This window comes from Pteronotus mesoamericanus, unplaced genomic scaffold, assembly GCF_021234165.1.
Source record: "Pteronotus mesoamericanus isolate MK-2021 breed Mesoamerican mustached bat unplaced genomic scaffold, CSHL_Meso_final scaffold_31, whole genome shotgun sequence".
In the NCBI taxonomy this organism is placed as follows: domain Eukaryota; kingdom Metazoa; phylum Chordata; class Mammalia; order Chiroptera; family Mormoopidae; genus Pteronotus; species Pteronotus mesoamericanus.
This window is the reverse complement of record NW_026555312.1, coordinates 32,588,894-32,609,198: the sequence shown is the minus strand read 5'-3', so window position 1 is coordinate 32,609,198 and position 20,305 is coordinate 32,588,894.

Here is a 20,305-nt window from a genome sequence, read left to right as displayed (position 1 = left end):
GAGGTGGGTCTCTTGTAGGCAGCGTATGTGTGGGTCATGTTTTCTTATCTATTCAGCTATTCTGTGTGTTTTGATTGGGGCATTTAATCCATTTACATTGAGAGTTATTACTGATAGAAACCTATTCATTTTTTCTCTTTGTACCTGTGTTTTTCTGTTTCTCACTCTTTTCCTTCATCTTCTGAAACCAGTCCCTTCAGCATATCTTGGAGTGCTGGTTTGGTAGAGATGTATTCTTTTAGCCTTCTTTTGTCTGGGAAACTCCATATTTCCCCTTCTATTTTATTTTATTTTTTTTTTGAGACAGCAATATTTTTTTTAAAATTTATTTACTTTTTAAATACATTTGTCTCTGCCTCCCCCCACCACTTTCCCTTGCCCCCTCCCACCTTCCCTCCCTCAACTCTTCCCCTTTGATTTTGTCCATGAGTCCTTGCTATATGTTCCTTCACTTTCCCCTTCCCTTCCCTTTCCCTGTCCCCCCTTCCCTCTTGTCTTTGTTGATTTCTTTTTCTTTCAGTGTTGCTGGTCATATTTTCCTTGCTTCTTTGCATTGTTGGTTAGGTTCCGCTTATAGGTGAGATCATATGGTATTTGTCTTCGCTCCCTGGCTTATATTAATTGAGAGACTTGCTGGGTAGAGCAGCCTTGGTTGTAGGCCCTTGCTTTTCATTACTTGGAATATTTGTTGCCATTCCCTTCTGGCTTGTAGTGTTTCTGTTCAGAAGTCAGCTCTAGCTGTATCGGGGTCCCATTGTATGTTACTTTCTTCTTCTCCCTTGCTGCCTTGAGGATTCTCTCTTTGTCTTTGATAGTTTCCATTTTAATAATGATATGTCTTGGAGTGGGCCTCCTTGGGTCCCTCTTGAGTAGGGCCCTTGTGCCTCCTGGATTCAGGAGACCTTTTCTCTCCTCAAATTGGGGAAATTTTCCATCATTACTTTTTCAAAGAGGTTCTCTATCCCTTGCTCCTCTTCTTCTCCTTCTGGTATCCCTGTTATGCGGATATTATTGCGCTTCAGGTTTTCCTGCATTTCCCTCAATGCCTCTTCATTCTTTATGAGTCTTTTTCCATTTCTTTTTCTTTCTGGGAGCTTTTTTCTACCTTATCCTCCATCTCACTGATTCGATCTTCGGCTTCATCCAGTCTGCTTTGGATTCCTTCTACTGTGTTCTTCAATTCAGAAATGGTATTCTTCATATCCTCCTGTGTCTTCTTGATAGTTTCTATGTCCTTTTCCAGGCTGATATAGTTTGCTGTAAGATCCTGATAGTTTCTGTGCAGTTTCTCCTAGTTATCTTTGAGCTGGCTGAGCTCATTGAGCTTCCTTAGAACCATTGTTTTGAATTCAATATTTGATAGTTCCGTTGCCTCTGTTTCATTTAGCTCTCTCTGTGGGGAGTCTCCTTTTCCACTCATTTGGGGGGAACTTCTTTTTCTTCCCTATTGTGAGATTCTATTATTTACTTATTTATGTATTTATTTATTTATGCTTCTGCTTCAATTGATCCATCTAGATTTCCTGACTTTGTGGCTTAAACATTTATGGTAGTAGGTGGGTTTTTATTTATTTATTTATTTACTTACTTACTTTTCTTTCTGGGCCCATCTCTGATGGTGTGTTGTTGACCTTGGGTCATTTTGTTGAGCCTTTCAGGAATCTAGTGTCTGTGTCCTACTCCTACTTAGGGCAGCTCTGTGACCCCTTTGGCCAGGGATCCACTATTGCTGTGGATCGCTCTACACTCTCACGCTGGTTCCTTGAGAGCACTCCCCAGCTCCGGCAAGATCCCCCATCTCCTGGGCAGGTCCGCAGTCCGGCCTGGGCGCGCACACTTGCCCCAGCCCCAGGGTGGGGTGGGGTATTCGCTGGACCTCACGCACTCCCCTGTCCCCTGGCGCCCAGGCACTGGTCAACTTAGGGTCTTCTATTGTGTGCTTTCCCCACTTTTGGCTCTTTGGAGGTGTGGCCTGCTGGCACAAAATGGAGACTAAAGAAATGGGGAGAAGTCAGCTCCGGGATTCTCTGGTTAATCCTGTCTCCAGTCTCTCCTCCAGGGTCTCTGGGAAGCTCTGTGACCCCTTCGGCTAGGGATCCACTATTTCTGCGGACCATAATTGTGAGCCTTCTGGCTCCTGTGCCCGCTTCTTCCTCTTTGGGGGTGTGGCCTGCCGTCGCAAATGGGTACTATGGAATAGGGAGGGACTCTGCTCCAGGGATCTCAGATAATCCTCCAGTTCTTTCCCCAACCCCTCCATCACCAGTCTCTCCTCAAGGGTCTCTATGCAGCTGTGTGTCCCCTTTGGCCAGGGATCTTCTCCCTGCCCACTTCCAGCCAGTCTGCACTCAGCCCCTAGTCTACATGTGCACAAGCTGTGTGCAGAGCGAGCAAAACTCAGGTTAATTGATTCTCTTATGCTTGGGCAAGGTGGTAGCTGCAGAGTGGGAGGTGAGTTATCACTGGGGCTCTGCTGGCCACTGTGTGTTCTCTTCACAAAGTTTTCCTCGTCAATCTTTCCTCAGGCACCAACCCACTCTCCTGCCGCCTCTACCCAGAGATCAAGGAGGGTGGCTGCCACTGCAAATTTTTGTGTTGCCCCTTTAAATGTCTCTTTGCATCTCCAGCCACCTGTCTCTGTCCTAAGCTTTTCAGGGTTGTGTTTTGTCTGTGTGTTTTCCTGGTTTTAGCTGCTGTAGCCTAGGGGTCCCTGTTTATGGTTCAGACCGTGTTCTTCTCAGGGGGGATCCAGCTGGCCATTTCAATGTCCCTCTGGTGCTGGTGCCCAGCCCACCCTCTCAAGCCTCTACCACATTTCTCACCCGTTGGGATGTGTGAGAGTTGAATCCACTGTCTGTCCACAGCTCCAAGGCTCCTTTCCCTCTATCGTTCCATTGTTTTCCAGGTGATTTCTTCACTATTTAGTTGCAATTCCAGTTTGGTCTTGGGAGGAGGTCAGCGTGACTCCCATTCAATCTTCCACCATCTTCTTTTTCCAAATTTTTTTTTATAACTATGTATTTAAAAAACATCAGTCAAACAAACAAGAAACAGCAGATATTCAACCTATTTTCACATGAGTTCAAACACAAACAATAGGAAAATATTTTCTCTCTAAAGGACAGTTATTTAATATACAAAGCCACAGTTCATTTTATATAGGCATCTATCATTTAGATTTAAGGTACATTTTCCTATCTCAAATGTATTTAGTGATACCTTTTTAAAGACTATACATGAGGTTATGTTAATTATAGTGTTCTTCAAGTAGAATGGGTATGGATACTGGCAAATTAGATGGAGGATGGACTCTAGATAGATATAATACCTGTGGCAAAACTTGGAGAGATTCTTAGGATTTGTTTTATTCTATGAATCTAATGCTATTTTAATGTTATTGTTTATTTAATTTCTTTTTTGTTGGGGTAGAAAAATGAAATGTTTTAGTGGGACTTAAAAAACCATGGTTAGCAATTTGTAACTTTTTTTTAATGTTTTGTCAGGTAGGGATATATAGATTAAAGGTATGGAAATGCTGAGGAAGGAGATATGTCAAATATTATAGCACAGCACAGTGTGTGGCATATCCTAGTTTCTTTTTCTTCTTTCTAACTCTTATGGAAGTATGTGCTCTTTATCAGTGAATCTCAATTGTTTGCTATACATTTCCATGGTGTATTAGGTTTCTGACACACATGTCAATGTTAATTGTTCAGTTGATGTCAATCCCTAGTGAATGCAATGCTACTATATTCTTTATCATAATTAGACAATAATTTGGATTTAAACATTTTTTTATATAGTCTATTTTAAATATGGCTTCTCCAGATCAGTTCTTCACTCTGGCAGTTAGATTTCATTTTTCAAATTCATATTAGCCAAATCAGTTTTAGAAATGAGAATCCCAAGAGCATCTTGGCCCTCATGACAAAGCCTGGTAGCTACTCCTGTGGGTGATATATGGACCATGCCTTGTAGACATTCAGAGAATAGAACCATGTAGCTTGGAGATCAGAGTTAATGCTTGTAATTGGGCTCAGATGCCTATTGGAAACCTCATTTAATTGCAGAATATAAAGAGAATGACATTCTCTGGGTGCAGTTCAAGTAAAATCCATGGCCAGAGAGTAAAGTCAACAACACAGAGTTAGGAAAAAGAGTCAAATCAAGGAATATGTATAAAAGATCCATGGACAAAGCCAAAGTGGGGAAGGATTGAGGTTAGGAGGTGGGGGTAGGTGGGGCAGGAGAAAGTGGTAGCAGGAAAATGGAGACAAATGTATTTGAACAATAAAAAAATGGAAAAAAAGAACAGCGACAAACAATGCATTCAGTAGAAAACACAAATGCAGGGAGATAATGACAAAGAAAGGGCTTGAATATTATTCTTTTTTACATAGGAATCCAGACCCAGGCAGAATGAAAGACAATCATTGATTGTAAGCAGTAAGATAGGCAGGAGCCAAGTAGGAAAACTAGGCTGAATAAGATAGCCCAGGTACTGAAGGTCACCATAACAGAAAGCCCCAGGTGCTTAACAATGGACAGTTGCAGGGTGAAAGCTCACCCCCAGAGTAACTTCTCCTCCCTCAGCCATATTCCTGGTCATGCAGTTTAGGTTCCCTGACTTTTCATATTGCTGATCATGTGGTTTAGATCCCCCTCTGTCCTTTCTCCCCAGGCATGTCTGTAGACATACAGTAGACCCCTTTAGAAAAGGAATAAGGGGGTTGGAGAATAGTTTCATAAACTCCCATATAAGCCCTGGCATGACCACTCCATTAAGTATTAAGCCCTCAGGACAACGTGATTCTGAGCCCCATCCAATAATCTTAGGAACAAAGCCTTGGGTTTGTTGACCGTGGAGAAAAAGCTTTCGTCAAACTAGAGATAGTATCTAGGCTTCAGCCGTGTTTCAGCTACAACATCAGAAAGCAGTGAAACCAGATGAAGGGAGGCAATGGCTGACATCAGGACTAGCTGCAATGACTAACGACCCACTACTCTAGAGCAACCAATGAGCAGAGACCATGACCCTGATAGGAAAAACCTGGAAAAACTGATGAATATTGCAATCTTCCCCTGGGACCTCCCCTAAGATTCCTGCCTTTAGTGAGGGAATGAAAACCCTCAGGATGAAGGACCCAAAGTGCATACTCTCTCTCTTAAGCATACCTTTTCCCATCCCCTTGAGGGTGAGCACACCTGCACCTTTCCTTCCTCTTTTTCCCCCAGGCATGTTTTTCTTTGCCTTTCATTCTTCAAGTCCCCAAGAGCCCTTCTTTTGGCTCCTTAACTTGTTCTCTGAACCCATGCAGTACAGCTGGCTCACTTCTTCCATAGCTCACTTATATTTCTGTGACTTTCTAAATACTTTTGCTTGTATTTGAGTCTTGTTTATGAATTCTTTTTCAGTCAGAACTCAAGTACCAAGGTTGCTGAACTGAGGTCCAATCACTGGTGACATTTTGGTGCCATTTCACCGCTAAAAATTAAATTTTTAAATATAAACACATCCACCTCAGTTGGCATATAAAATAACTCAGGGAGGCTGAGACCTGGCTTTTTTTTACAGAAACAAAGGTTTTGTTCATTTGTTTGTTTGTTTTATTACTTTCCTTTTATGAGCACTTCCATAGGGCACTGTGTGGTGAGAGGGCATTGCAGGAGAGAGTGATTGAATTTGAAGACAGACTGAAGACTGGGTTTCAATACTGATTCTGCCATCTCAGCTATAATCCCTGTTTTGTAAAAATGACAATATTTTTTGGTAAAATTTTACAACTAAATGAAGTAATGGATGTAATGGATGTAGAATGCCTGGCATAGGATCTAACACATGGTAGGGCCAAATAATTGACACTTGATGCTATTATTAAGTGCCAAGATTTTGAAACTTTATGATCTAAGGTGGGAGTGGTGAGAACAATGGATGTTACGTTACAAGACACTGGGCCAGTGGCTCACAGTTCAGAGTCTCGAGAGACCTGTGGGGGTATGTAGGGCACCTTATATAGTTAGGCAAGGGATGCTTCTTTTCCAAACATCTCTAACCTGGAACTACAAATTATAAACAATTTTTCTTTTTTACACAGAGAATTTAACTTCAAGGAAAGAAACCCTTCTTATACATGTTCAATTGGGAAGGGTAATCAAATAAAAAATAGAATTGGGTTTGGGGAAGAGGAAGATGAAGAAATAATTGAAAGCACTACAGACTGGGACACGGGAACTCTGGTGGGCACAGCTGGGCAACTATTAAATTCATTTATTTATTTTTTATGAAGTATAATTGGGATATTATATTAGTTTCAGGTGTACAAAATGATTCAATGTACATATATATTGTGAAATGAGAACCACAATATTTTAGTTAATGTCTATCACTCTCTTAACTTTAAATACTTCTCCAAGGAAAGACAAGCATTAAAGGTAATCAATTATAATCACTAGAAGAAACCAGAAAAGGAAGTAAGTTCATCCATGGACCTATTGTTTACCTATCTCAGATCATTGGGATCAAGTAGTTACATCTAAAAAGATTCAGTTGAAATGTTATCGGTCTATGTACTGATGCTCCACGCATATTGAAATATATCTGAGAGATGAAGGCTTGGCCTTTCTCTCTGCAGGAAACCCATTGTGTCTGAAAATTCCATAGGAAAGTTTTACCTGCATTTCTAAAGGATGGCAAAAACAATCTTATGCTTTTGGCTTGGTTTACTGTCACCTCCATTTTAACTGCAAGTATCTCTCTGGGATAGTTATGAATAAAAAAGTATGTATGCTTCCACTCTTTTTTCCACCAAACTTAATATTAATTAAGAGCAGACTAGTAGGATAAGAAGATGATTCAACTGTAGACTGAAAGCCTTGCTCCCCCTACTCCTGATATGAACTCTTCCAACTGAGATTGGATCTTCCTAATAATCAAGAGTAGGATAATTGCATTATATACCTCATTTGAAATAGAGGAGTAAGTTTTTGATTTACTGATTGGGGAGATGAAGACATTGTTTAAAGACAAAATTTTCCTCTTAAAGTAACTTTAACTCTTGCATATTACGTGTGAGAAAGTATACAAGCTTTCTTGTTTGGTTGCACATTTGGTATTCAGAGGACTCAATTTGTACCACAGGAATTATGAACACCATAACATTTTTTCCACTTACTACAAACTAATAGGAGGTGGCTAACTTATACCTTAATGTTCAAAAACTGAAAATCAGGGTGACAATGTAATTTGCTATTTTTCAAAGAGGGTGGAAATTCATTATGAATATTTAAAAAGACTAAAAAATCCACTTAAAATGAACCATTCAGCTAAAAATGATTTCTTTCTTGCTACAAATCCACATGTAAATCTCAGAAACTGTCATAAACACCAGTAGCACTTTCTGAGTTTATAATAATCTCAAATTATAACAACGTTCATTTTCTTTAGAACTGACATGATTTGACACTTGTGCAACTGTAGACTTTAGCAAATTGGTAACTATTTCCAATATTAGAAACAGGCATTTAAAACCAATGGAATAAAGGCATTTAAAGTTATATTAAGTAAAACTTCTTGAGGGTTTTGCTGAACTCATTTAAATATTAACTTTTCATAGGCACCTCATTTTGAGTACTTGACTAAAGCAATATTAAAAATTATAAATAGAATCCTTTTTAACCTGAGACCTTGAACAAAATTGGTTCTGAGTGTCATAAATTGACTGATTTTTAATTAAAAATGGTGTGGTCAGTCAGTCATTTATTCATCCATTAATTGCAATAATACTTATTGAGTCAGTGTTTAATTTGTGCAAGACGTTATACTAAATATGAGTATGTGGATGAGTGTTGTGTGGAAAATTAGCTCCGGGCAATGGTCATTCCCAAGCACCCTATGAGGGAAACTTGCCTAGAGGTCATAGTACTAAAACCTCACAGACTCAGTTAAAGGCTGTATCAGAAGATTTACTAACTCCCAGAGCCACAAAGGACAAGAGATTGGGTAGGTGAACCCACAAAGAACAGGTGTTTGCAGTGGAAGGCCCATGCTCCCTGGGTTGTGCAGTATTTCCAGGTATTGTCTCTTTCTACCACATTAGCTTCACTGATGATGTATTTGCCAGACCAATGGTTACGGTTGCTATAAGGAGACCCACAGACAGGAGGTGGCAGAAACTCAAACACGTTCTCGATATGTTTGAGAGAGCCAGGCACCTCTACCTACCTGAGCTGTAGCTCATCCATTACTGTACTGAACTTCAGTTGTGAACTATATTTGAGGTTCTTGGATAGAGCATATGTGGGGCCAGGATAGGATCACATTGAAGCTACTGGTGTGTGGCTGGTTTAGGGGTGACAGAGCCATCAGGACACAGAGGAACCATGATCATAATTTGGTTTTTGCAATTCTTTTGGCCTATAAGTAACTTTTGTGTGTTGCATCATATTTTCTGTTAACTTCTGTGTATCTTTGGCATGTTGTAGAGATTACTCAGTTATTTAATGTATTTTATGACTTTTGTCTGTGTCCCATAAACTAGTTGCTTATTATGTTTGCTTAACACATAAGTTTACTTATATCTTATGAAGTACTAGCTATTAGGCCATCCATTTCATGTGTGCGATGAGGTAGACCTGTACAGATTCACTCCTAACTCAACCAGGGAACTGAGGAGGTTTCCCACTGAGGAGGGTTGTGGAGTCATAGGATGGTAGGAGTAATCCAGATTAGTACGTGCTGGTGAAAAGCACAGATCCTCTTTGGGAGCTTAAGTCATTGGCTGTGGCTGGTGCATGAATCCTACAGAGAGGAGTAGAATCATGCGGCTGGGGATAGATTGCCCAGGAGCTTCTATGATTGGCCTTGACCGTCATGTTAAAGAATTTGGAGGTTATCATGAAGAGCAGGAAGATCTATGAAAAGAATTGCAGTCTGGCTTTCCTTCTTTTGACCTTTAAATTCTTATCTCTGCTTGTATTGGTAAATTTTATGTGTCAGTTTGACTGTACCACAGTACTAAAAACTATTCTAGATATTTCTGTGCAGGTGTTTTTTGGTTGGAATGAACATGTAAATCAATACTTTGAGTGAAGCAGATTATCCTCCATAATGTGGTGGGCCTCATCCAATCTGCTGAAGGCCTTAAGAAAAAGGCTGGCCTCCCTAAACAAGAAAGAATTATACCAGCAGATAACACTTGAATGGGAAGTAAAAATTTTTCCTGAGGCTCCAGCCTGGTGGACAACTCTAAAGACTTTGGACTTGCTAGCCACAATCATGTGAGCCAATTCCTTAATAAATATCCCTCCCTTCCTCTATATATAAATATATAATCTTCAATTGGTTCTATGGTTCAATTAAAATATTATCATATTTGCAAAATATCCCCAGCCTCCACATTAGTCATTCCCTGTAATATTTTCTGCATTATACTACTTAGAATTCAAAACACGGTTTATATTTATGTACATCTGTTTCTCCCACAAAACTGTGAATAACTGGGGACCACATCTTATCCATCACTGAAGTCTCTGAGACTAACAGTGGTTGATACTAAAAATATGCTAAAAATATTTATTGAATAAATGAACAAAATGAATAGAGGAAGGATTGTGTGTTGTTGCTATTTCCTCAGGGATTATAATGCATAGTGCATAGTAGCAATAGATGAATATCTATGATAGCAATGTTAATACTGTAGGCACTTGTTTACCACATTATTGTTTGCTAGACACTAGTCTGGGCTCTAAAAATACCATAGAACCAAAACGAGCTCACAGAAATTTATTTTTTATTAAGTTAAGGAGTTCTGCCAAAGACTTCTAGAAGTAGTCATGTCTCAAATTATCTCTTCCACCATAAACTCCCACCCCAAACTCCCAGACCTTGAGCTCTCTTTAATACAAAGACAAAGCAGGGCTTGTAACTTGGAAGAAGATGAAGTGCAGCAAACAGAGTCAGAAGGTAATAGGGTTATTTATAGAGACTCAAGGTAATGCTGACATCCTTGTCAAATTGATACAGAGAAATTTGATCTGATCACTGGGGAGAAATAGGGAGGGGCTGTAGGAGGAGGTTGCCTGAGACAATGGTAAGCAGTCTAGGGTGGGATTGACTGAGAAGCTGAATGCCTCCAGAGTGCATGGAGTTATGGACCAGAAGATTTAAAATAAAGAGAGAACAGAGACTGGTTCTTGGGCTCTCTTCCTCGAGGATACCTGGATGATCATACTGCAGCTGTCTGTGTTTCCCAAAGGGCAGTATTTTGGATGGATTTTGGATGGAAGAAGAAACTCCAGGAGCAGCCTAGGATCAAGGCTGACCTGGCAGAAGGAGGCAAGGTGATTCTTCTTTGGGTGTTCTAGAGGGGAGGAGCTCTGAGGCAGAAGCCTGCCATTCTTCCAAAATTGTGTAGCTTTTGTATCTTATGTTGTTTTAGTTTGTAAACTAACCCTATAGAAATAAGGTAATTAAAAACTAACAGGGGGAATTATAGGATAACTCAGATGTTAAAGAGTTTTACCTTAATTGATAGGTTTAATGATTAAAGCTGTAACTGAAGAGTTAAAGAGTTTAGCCTTATGTTAAGCCTAACTTTAGGCTTAAGTGACTAATGTATGTATGTAGAAAGGGGTTATTCCAAACCTGTGCAGTTTTTGAATAAAAACTGCCTTCCTTTACCACCAAACCTTTGCCTCTGTAATTTTGCCTAGAGGGTGGCAGCAGGGAGTAGGGCCCCACTTGCTGTTCCGTAACAAAATGAGGCAGCTTCCATTCTTCTGACCCCTCCCAAACTCCCTGTGTCCTTTAAGGTCCCCCTTAAGAAACACCTGGGAACATGTTCCTGGGAACATGTGGGCTAATAAAGCCCCAAGAAGGAAGCAGGAAGGCTCAGGGAACTATTTAATAGGCTTGGAGAAAACAGGGTAATACATCACAAATTTGTGACACTGTACAGCTGAGGGAGATGACTAAAGTGTGTTTGCAATTTATTTTCCCTTTAAAAGAAAAAAGAGTTATTTCTTTTCTTTTTTTTAAATTTTATTTTAATTTATTTTTTCAAATACATTTGTCTCTGCCTACCCCACACCTCTTTCCCTTGCCCCTTCCCTCCTTCCCTCCCACAGCTCTCCCCCTTTGGTTTTGTCCATGAGTCCTTGCTATATGTTCCCTGACTTTCCCCTTCCCTTCCTTCCCTCCCCTGCCTTCCCTCTTGTCTCTGTTGATTTCTTTTCCTTTCAGTGTTGCTGGTCTTACTTTCCTTGCATCTTTGTATTGTTGGTTAGGTTCCACTTATAGGTGAGATCATATGGTATTTGTCTTTCGCCCCCTGGCTTATTTCACTTAGCATAATGCTCTCCAGTTCCATCCATGCTGTTGCGAAGTTTAGTAGTTCTTTTTTTCAAAGAGTTATTTCTTGCAGTGTCAACACCAGATCTTTAAAAATAAGTTACTGACTTATTTGTCCCTGAAGATATGGGCACATCAGCATCTATAGGGAATTCAAATCTGCTGGTGTGGGTACCTTCAAATGGAAGACAATACAAGTCAGGACAAAGAAAAACATTTTTCTTTGGGCTTTCCAGCAAGGCAGATCCAGAGAGAGACAATGCATGGGAAAGTCATTCCAGGTTTTGGTGTTCTGATTTCCTTGTAAAGTGATTCCGAATGCCCTGAGCCCCTCTATGGCCCCTGCACCATGGATAAAGGTCTCTGCCTTCCCTCACACATCTTTTATCAGATATCTTTCTATACAAAGTGATTTTTCAACATGATTGGCTGGTTGGAGATTAGTAGGAGAGAGGGGAAGGGATCCTACAAGACAAACAAATAACAAACAAGCCAAACCCCACCCTGCTATCTTGCAAGGCTGGGCACCAGAAACTCATTCTGCAAGTGGCTGCAGACAATAAATCCACTGTAAATATTTCTACCTGTAAATTTTACCACAAAAGGTAAATCAGTGGAAGCAAGGTTTATATTCTATATAGTGATCCTGCAAATGTCTCCCCTAACTCCAAAGAAAAGACATCAGCTGGTCAGCAGAGAACCAGGAGCAGAGGAATGCAGGAAGTGGAGCCATTCAGCTGTTCAGACCATGGATGAGATCCTGCTGCCTGGCTAACCCAACTATGTGGCCCAGATGCCCTACAGCTGTCATAGAGTTGCCAGCACTGGGATATAATAAAGTATTTATTTTGGGGAACATGATCTATATCTGAAAGTACTTGTGAAGAAGAGATGCAGCCAGATGGCAGAACTCAGGCACCGCCCCTGCAAAGTCTCACTGTACCCAGTGGTGGCAGAGGAGAGAGAGGTCCCTGCCTTCTGTTTTGTATCAACTATTATAAACCCATCGGCATTTTCACTGCGTCCCTCTTATCATGATTGCCCCTTTCCTCACTTCTCCTGACCACCACAAACAAAGCTAGATTCTGCTAAAGGAATTTCTTTTAAATGCTCAAAACAAAATTTTTGCTCATTTTTAAAAAAAATTTTAATTTATTCATTTCTTTTAAATTTTTCAAATACATTTGTCTTCAATTACCTGCTATAACTTTCCACTGCAGCACCCACACTCACCTCTCCCCCTCAATCCCTCCTGACCTTGTCTTCATCCACGTGTCCCTCATACCTGTTCCTTGATCTGACACTTCCACTTCCCCTCCCCACTACCCCACTGCCTCCCTCCCTCCCATCCTTGTCAGTTTCTTCTCTCACCATTGTTGGTCATACTTCCTTGCCTGCTTGCTTTGTTGATTAGGTTCTGCTTATAGGTGAGATCATATGGTATTTGTCTTTAACCACCTGGCTTATTTCGCTTAGCATAATGCTCTCCAGTTCTATCCATGCTGTTGTGAATTGTAGTAGCTCTTCCTGCTGCATAGTATTCCAGTGTGTAAATGTACCATAGTTTTTTGATCCAATCATTTACAGATGGGCACTTAGGTTGCTTCCAGCCCTTGGCTATTGTAAATTGTGCTGCTATGTACATTGGAGTGCATAGGTTCTTTAGAATTCGTGCTTTGGGATTCTTAGGGCATAATCCCAGCAGTGGAATGGCTGGGTCAAAAGGCAGTTCCATTTTTAGCTTTTTGAGGAAATTCCAAACTATTTCCCACAGTGCCTGCACCAGTCTGCATTCCTACCAACAGTGGACTAGGTTTCCCTTTTCTCCCTGACCTCGCCAGCACTTGTTGTTTGTTGATTTATTTATGATGGCCATTCTGCCTGTTGTGAAGTGGTATCTCATTGTGGTTTTAATTTGCATTTCTCTGATGGCTAGTGATGATGAGTAACCTTTCATAAGTCTCTGGGCCATGTGTATGTCCTCCTTGGAGAAGTGTCTGTTCAGGTCCTTTGCCTATTTTGTGATTGGATTGTTTGTTTTCCTGGAGTGGTCATGTGAGTTCTTTATATATTTTGGAGATCAAACCCCTGTCCAAGGTATCATTGGCAAATATATTTTCCTGTACGGTTGGTTCCCTTTTCTTTTGCTGATGTTTTCTTTAGCTGTGCAGAAGCTTCTTATTTTGATGAAGTTGCATTTGTTTATTTTTTCCTTTATGTCCCTTGCTCCAGGGAACATATCAGTGAAAATATTGCTTCATGGGATATCTGAGAGTTTCCTGCCTAAGTTCTCCTCTAGGACTTTTATGGTGTTGTGACTTATATTTAAATGTTTTATCCATCTTGAGTTTATTTTTGTGTAAGGTGTAAGTTGATGGTCGTATTTCAATTTTTTGCATGTAGCTGTCCAGGTCTACAAACACCATTTGTTGAAGAAGCTATTTTTACTACATTTTATGTTTCTGCCTGCTTTGCTGAATATTAATTGACCATAGAGACATGGGTTTATTTCTGGGCTCTCTCTTCTGTTCCATTGATCTATGCGTCTGTTCATATACCACTACCAGACTGTTTTGATTACAGTGGTCTTGTGATATATTTTGATGTCAGATATTGTGATCCCTCCTACTTTGACATCTTTCTCAAAATTGCTGTGGCTATTCAGGGTCATTTATGGTTCCCTATAAATTTTTGAAATGTTTGTTCTTTGTCTGTGAAATATGTCATTGGTATTTTAATAAGGATTGCGTTGAATCTATAAATTGCATTGGTAGTATGGACGTTTTCATGATGTTAATTCTTCCAACCATGAACACGGTATATACTTCCATTTATTTGTGTCTTCCTTAACTTCTTTCTTCAGCATTGTATAATTTTCTGAGTAGAGGTCTTTTATCTCCTTGATTAAGTTTATTCTTAGGTACTTTATTTTTCTTATTGTGATAACAAAGGGGATTTTTTTTCCTGATTTCTGCTTCTCATTTTCAGTTTTGGTGTACAAAATTGCCTTCAATTTCTGAATATTGACTTTGTATCCTGCTCTTTTGCCAAATTCACTTATTAGGACAAGTAGATTTTTGGAGGAGTCTATGGGGTTTTCCATGTACACTATTATGTCATCTGCAAACAATAATAGTTTTACTTCCTCCTTTCCAATATGAATGGCGTTTTTCTTTTCCTGTCTGATCACTGTGGCTAGGACTTCCAATACTATGTTCAATAGAAGTGTTGAAAGCAGACATCCTTATCTTGTTCCTGATCTTAGTAGGAAAGCTTTTAATTTTAGCCCATTGAGTATGATGTTTGCTGTATGTTTTTCATATATTGCCTTTATTATGTTGAGGTATGGTCCCTTTATTCCCATTTTGATGAGTGTTTTTATCATAAATGGGTGCTGTACCTTATCAAATGCTATGTCTGCACCTATCGAGGTGATCATGTGGTTTTTGTCTTTCCTTTTGTTTATGTGATGTATTACATTAATTGAGTTGTGTATATTGAACCATTCCTGCATGCCTGGGATGAATCCCACTTGATCATGGTGGATAACCTTTTTAATTTATTTCTGGATGTAGTTTGCCAATATTTTGTTGAAGATTTTAACATCTATGTTCATCAGTGGTATTGGCCTGTAGTTTTATTTCTTGGTTGTGTCTGTATCTGGTTTTGGGATTAGGATGACTCTGACCTCATAAAAAGAGGTTGGGAGTATTCCCTTTTCTTGTTTTTTTTTTTTTTTTTTTTTTTTTTTTTTTGGAATAGTTAGAAAGATAGGGGTTAGCTCTTCCTTAAATGTTTTGTAGAATTCTCCTGTGAAACCATTTGGTCCAGGGCTTTTGTGTGCCAGGAGTTTTTTGGTTATATTTTTCTAGAAATTTGTCCATTTCAACGAGGTTTTCAAATTTCTTGGCATATAAGTGTTCATAGTATTTTCTGACGATCATTTGTATTTCTGTGGTATCAGTTGTTATTTCTCCTCTTTCATTTCTGATATTGTTTATTTGGGTCCACTCCCTTTTTTTCTTGATGAGTCTGATTAAAGACGTATTGATTTTGTTTATCTTTTTAAAGAACCAGCTTCAGGATTGGTTGATTCTTTGAATTGTTCTTTTTGTCTCTATGTCATTCAATTCTGCTTTCATCTTGATCATTCCCTCTCTTCTACTCACTCTGGGCTTTTTTGTTGTTGTTGTGGTTGTTTCTCCAGTTTTTGAAGCTGGACGGTTAGGTTGTTTATTTGAAATGTTTCTATGTTTTTTAGGTAGGCCTGTGTTGCTATGAACTTCCTTCTCAGGACTGCCTTTGCTGGATCCCATAAGTTTTGGACTGTTGTGTGTTTATTTTCAATTATTTTGAGAAACTTCTTGATTTCTTCTTTGACCTTATTATTGAGCCAATAATTGTTTAATAGCATGCTATTCAGTCTCCATGAGTTTGAATGTCTGAGTTTTTTCCTTTGAAGCTGGTTTCTAGTTTCAAGCTCTTGTGGTCCGAGAAAATGCTTGTTATGATTTTGATTTTTCTGAATTTGTTGAGGCTTGTTTTGTGTCCTATCATATGGTGTATCTTTGAAGATATTCCATGTGCATTTGAAAAGAATGTGTAGTTGGCTTCTTTGGGATGAAAGGTTCTATATATGTCAGTTAAGTCCATTTGATCTAATGAGTCATTAAGGTCCACCATATCCCCTTGTTGATGTTGTGTTTGGAAGATCTATCCATTGTTGACAGTTGAGTGTTAAAATCTCCTACTATCAGTTTGTTAATGTCTATATCTTTCTTGAAGTCCTTCAAGATTTTCCTTATATATTTGGGTGCTCCTATGTTGGATAAATAGGATGTTTAAAATGTTTATGTCTTCTTGATGGATTCTTCCTTTGAGTAGTATAAACTGTCTTCTGGGTCTCTTTTTATGGCCTTTGTTTTGAAATCTCTTTTGTCTGATATAAGCATTGCTACCACTGCTTTTTTTCCTTTCTCAAATGTTATTTGCTGGAAATAATTTTTTACATCCCTTTACTTTCAGTGTGTGTAGGTCCTTTGTTCTGAGGTGGGTCTCTTGTAGGCAGCATATGTGCGGGTCATGTTTTTTATCCATTCAGCTATCCTGTGTCTTTTGATTGGTGCATTTACTCCATTTACATTTCAAGTTATTATTGATAGAAACTTATTCATTTTTCCCCTTTTACGTGTGTTCTTCTCTTTCTTGCTCTTTTTCTTCATCTTCTTAAACCAGTCCCTTTAGCATATCTTGTAGTGCTGGTTTTGTGGAGGTGAATTCTTTTAGCCTTCTTTTGTCTGGGAAACTCCGTATTTCCCCTTCTATTTTAATTGAGAACCTTGCTGGGTAGAACAGTCTTGGCTTCAGGACTTTGCTTTTCATGACTTGGATTATTTCTTGGCATTCCTTCTGGCTTGTAGTGTTTCTGTTGAGAAGTCAGCTGCTAGTCATACCAAGGCTCCCTTATATGTTACTACCTTTTTCTCCCTTGCTGCAATTAAGATTCTCTTTGTCTTTGATATCTGCTATTTTAATGATGATGTGTCTTGGAGTGAGCCTCATTACGTTCCTCTGGAATGAAGCCCTCTGTGCTTCCTAGGCTTCTCTGACTTTTTCTCTCCTATTAGAAAAGTTTTCCATCATTACTTTTTCAAACAGGTTCTCTATACCTTCCTCCTCTTCTCCTTCTGGTATCTCTATTATACAGATATTATTATGTTTCAGGTTGTACTGCATTTCCTTGAATGTCTCTTCATTCTTTTTGAGTCTTTTCATTTTCTTGTTCTTTCTGGGAGCTTTTTTTTTTTTTTTATCTTATCTTCCAGCTCACTGATTTGATCCTCTGTTTCATTGAGCCTGCTTTAGATTCCTTCTACTGTGTTCTTCAATTCAGAAGTTGTGTTTTTCATTTTCTCTTGCCTCTTATTGATAGTTTCTATGTGCTTTTTCATGCTGATATAGTTTGCAGTAAGTTCCTCATAGTTTCTCTCTATTTTTGTGTAATTCTCTCTGAGCTCACTGAGCTTCCTTAGAAACATTATTTTGAACTCAATATCTAATAGTTTACTTGCCTCTATTTCATTTAGTTCTCTTTCTGGGTATTCCCCCTTTCCCTTTGATTGGGGAGTGTTTCTTTTTCATCCTATTATTTGTGAAACTCTGCTTTTTTGCTTTTGCTTCTTAAATTGATCTGTCTTGACTTCCTTACTTTGTGGTGTGAACTTCTATTGTAGGGGACTGCTTTGTTTTTTTCGTTCTGAGTCTGCCTCTGATGATGTCAGATGTTGACTTTGTCTGACCTTAGGCAGTCTTTAAGTGATTTCCAGGAATCTACTGTCTGTCTATCTCCTCCAGTTGTTAATCTAGTCAGTCTTCTCTTAACAGTCAGTGCCAGGCAGAGTCCCTCCTGTAGGTGTGGCTATTGTGTCCTTATGTGCTGCTTGCATGCTAGGGAGTAGTCTGCCTGAGCAAGATGGCTGCTTCCATATGGAGGAGGAGTCAGCACCAGGATCTCCCCTTCTATTCCCCAATGCCTCCTTGTCCTGACTTTCCTCAAGCATCTCTGGATCACTCTGGGTCCCCTTTAGCCAGAGATCTACTATTTGTGACTGCTGCTTTGTACTCAGCAGTTGGGCTTACCTAACACCAGGCCAGGGCTGAGTGTCCTAGGTGTAGGGCTGGTGTCCTTTTATATTGCTGCCACTTAGGGGAGTGGTATGCCCGAGCAAGATAGCAGCTGTGGAATTGGGGAGTGAGTCAGCCCCTGGACCTAACTGTCCACTTGCACAGTTCTCTTCCCAAAGCCTCCCTCCCTAGTCTCTTCTCAGACGGCTCCAGCCCACTCTGCCCCTGCCTCCACCAGAGCCCAGGGAAAGTGGCTGCCACTGTAAATTTTTTTGTTGGCCCTTTGTATGACTCCCTATGTCTCCAGCTGCCCATCTTGGGCAGAGAACACCCTGCCACTTTTCATACCTGGCTCTTATCTGTGTGCTTTTTGGGCTCTGGTGCTCTAGGCTGGAGATCCCCACTTATGGTTTACACTCAGCTCTTCTCAGGGGGATCTAACTGGCCGTTTCAATATCCTTCTGGTGCTGCCACCTGTGGGTACCCAGTCCACATTCTTAAGTCTCTAGCACACTCCTTACCAGTTAGGTTGTTCTAAAGCCAATTCCTCTGTCTGTTCAAGGTTTTAAGGCTCCTTTCTCGCTATTTTTCAGTTGTTTTTCAGGTGACTTCTCCACAATTTAGTTGTGATTCCAGATTGGCCCTGGGAGGAGGTCAGTGTGAATTCCACCCACTCTTCCACTGTCTTGAAATCTAATTTTTATACTAATTTTAATGGAAGGAAAGTGCAACTGAGATGAAGCACGTTTATTGATAGTACACACATCTTCTTGGATAAGGAATATTCTGTGAACAGCTCCTCTCCCTACCCATCCAGAGCTGCTCAGATATCTTGTCACTGAAATATCCTCTTCCCTCCCCACCCCCAGCAGCAACGAGTGAGGTAGCCTCCTGGACTTGGCTTTCTCTTCTCTGGTCCTACATAGCTGAGACTCATCCATGCCTGCCATAATCTATAGAGCATTTACCATATTTTGCTGTGTATAATGCTCATTTTTTTTTGCCCAGATTTTTGAGGGAAAGAAATCAAGATGCACACTATACATGAGTAGTACTAATTCCATATCTATATAAATATTTTTAATTCTTTTATTTATGCGTATGTGTTAAAAGTTAATTTTAGGAAGCAATAATGATATCTGTATGCAAAATAATACCCTGGAATATGATAATTGGTTTTGTTGAACTTACAGTGAACTTGCAGTGAAAGCAGTTTTGGCCAATGATTCAAAGGCATGAAACAAAGAATGACATATTGTTATCCACAGAGTAAGATAGATGATGCCGATTGTTATCCACTTGCTAAGATAGGCGATACAGTCTTTATCACCTTAGGGTGAACAGCATGACATTTCTGTTCATACACTTTAGATGAGAGAAATTATTAGAAAATCCCTTGTAAAGTGTGGAAATGATTTTCATACACTGCAAGCCTTAAGCTAAAATTTATTATATATGCTAAAAAGCATGGCAACAGAGCTACTGAGAGACACTTTGGATCTTGTCCCACAGAGAATGTCAGCAGATTGTGGAGGCAACGGAAAGAAAAGCTTCTTCAGATGCTGAGACAGAAGAAGGCAATACAAGGGGAACCTCCGAAGTGGCTGGAGGTGGAGCAGGAGGTGGAGACCTGGATTCTAGAGCAGCATAGAATTAGGATCTCTGTTTTGACCAAGGTAACACAAGAAGAATACAAAAGTATTGCATGAGAAAAAAACATTGATGATTTCTCATGGACAATGAAACAGTGTTTTATGTTTATGAAGAGAGAAGGTTTGAACATGAAGACATGATGAAACTTGCCCCAAAACTTCCAGTAGCCTATGAGAATCAAGTTTTGGAATTTTATTCTTATGTTATCAATCTTTGAAAGACTTAGAACCCTGAGCTCTCACAAATCACCTATATGGATGAGGTCCCACTCACATTTGATGTGCCATCCAACAGAACTGTGGACGTAAAAGGAGCAAACACTGTGGCTATTAAAACTAGTGGTCATGAGAAAACACATTTCGCTGTTGTTCTAGCCTGTTGTGCAGATGGGACAAAACTACCATCTGTGATCATATTTAAAAGAAAAAAAAATGTTTCCAAAAGAAGATTCAAAATGGAATCATTGTCCACATGCATGAAAAAGGATGGATGAATGAAGAAGGCATGAAAACCTGGTTTAAAAAAGTCTGGTCACGAAGGCCTGGAAGATTACTTAAAAAACCAGCTTTGCTTGTTTTTCATCACTTCAAAGCCCATGTTACACAAAGTGCAAAAGTGGTTGCAGTGGGCTCGAACACCCAACTTGCTGTGATACCTGGTGGGCTAACCAGCCAACTACAA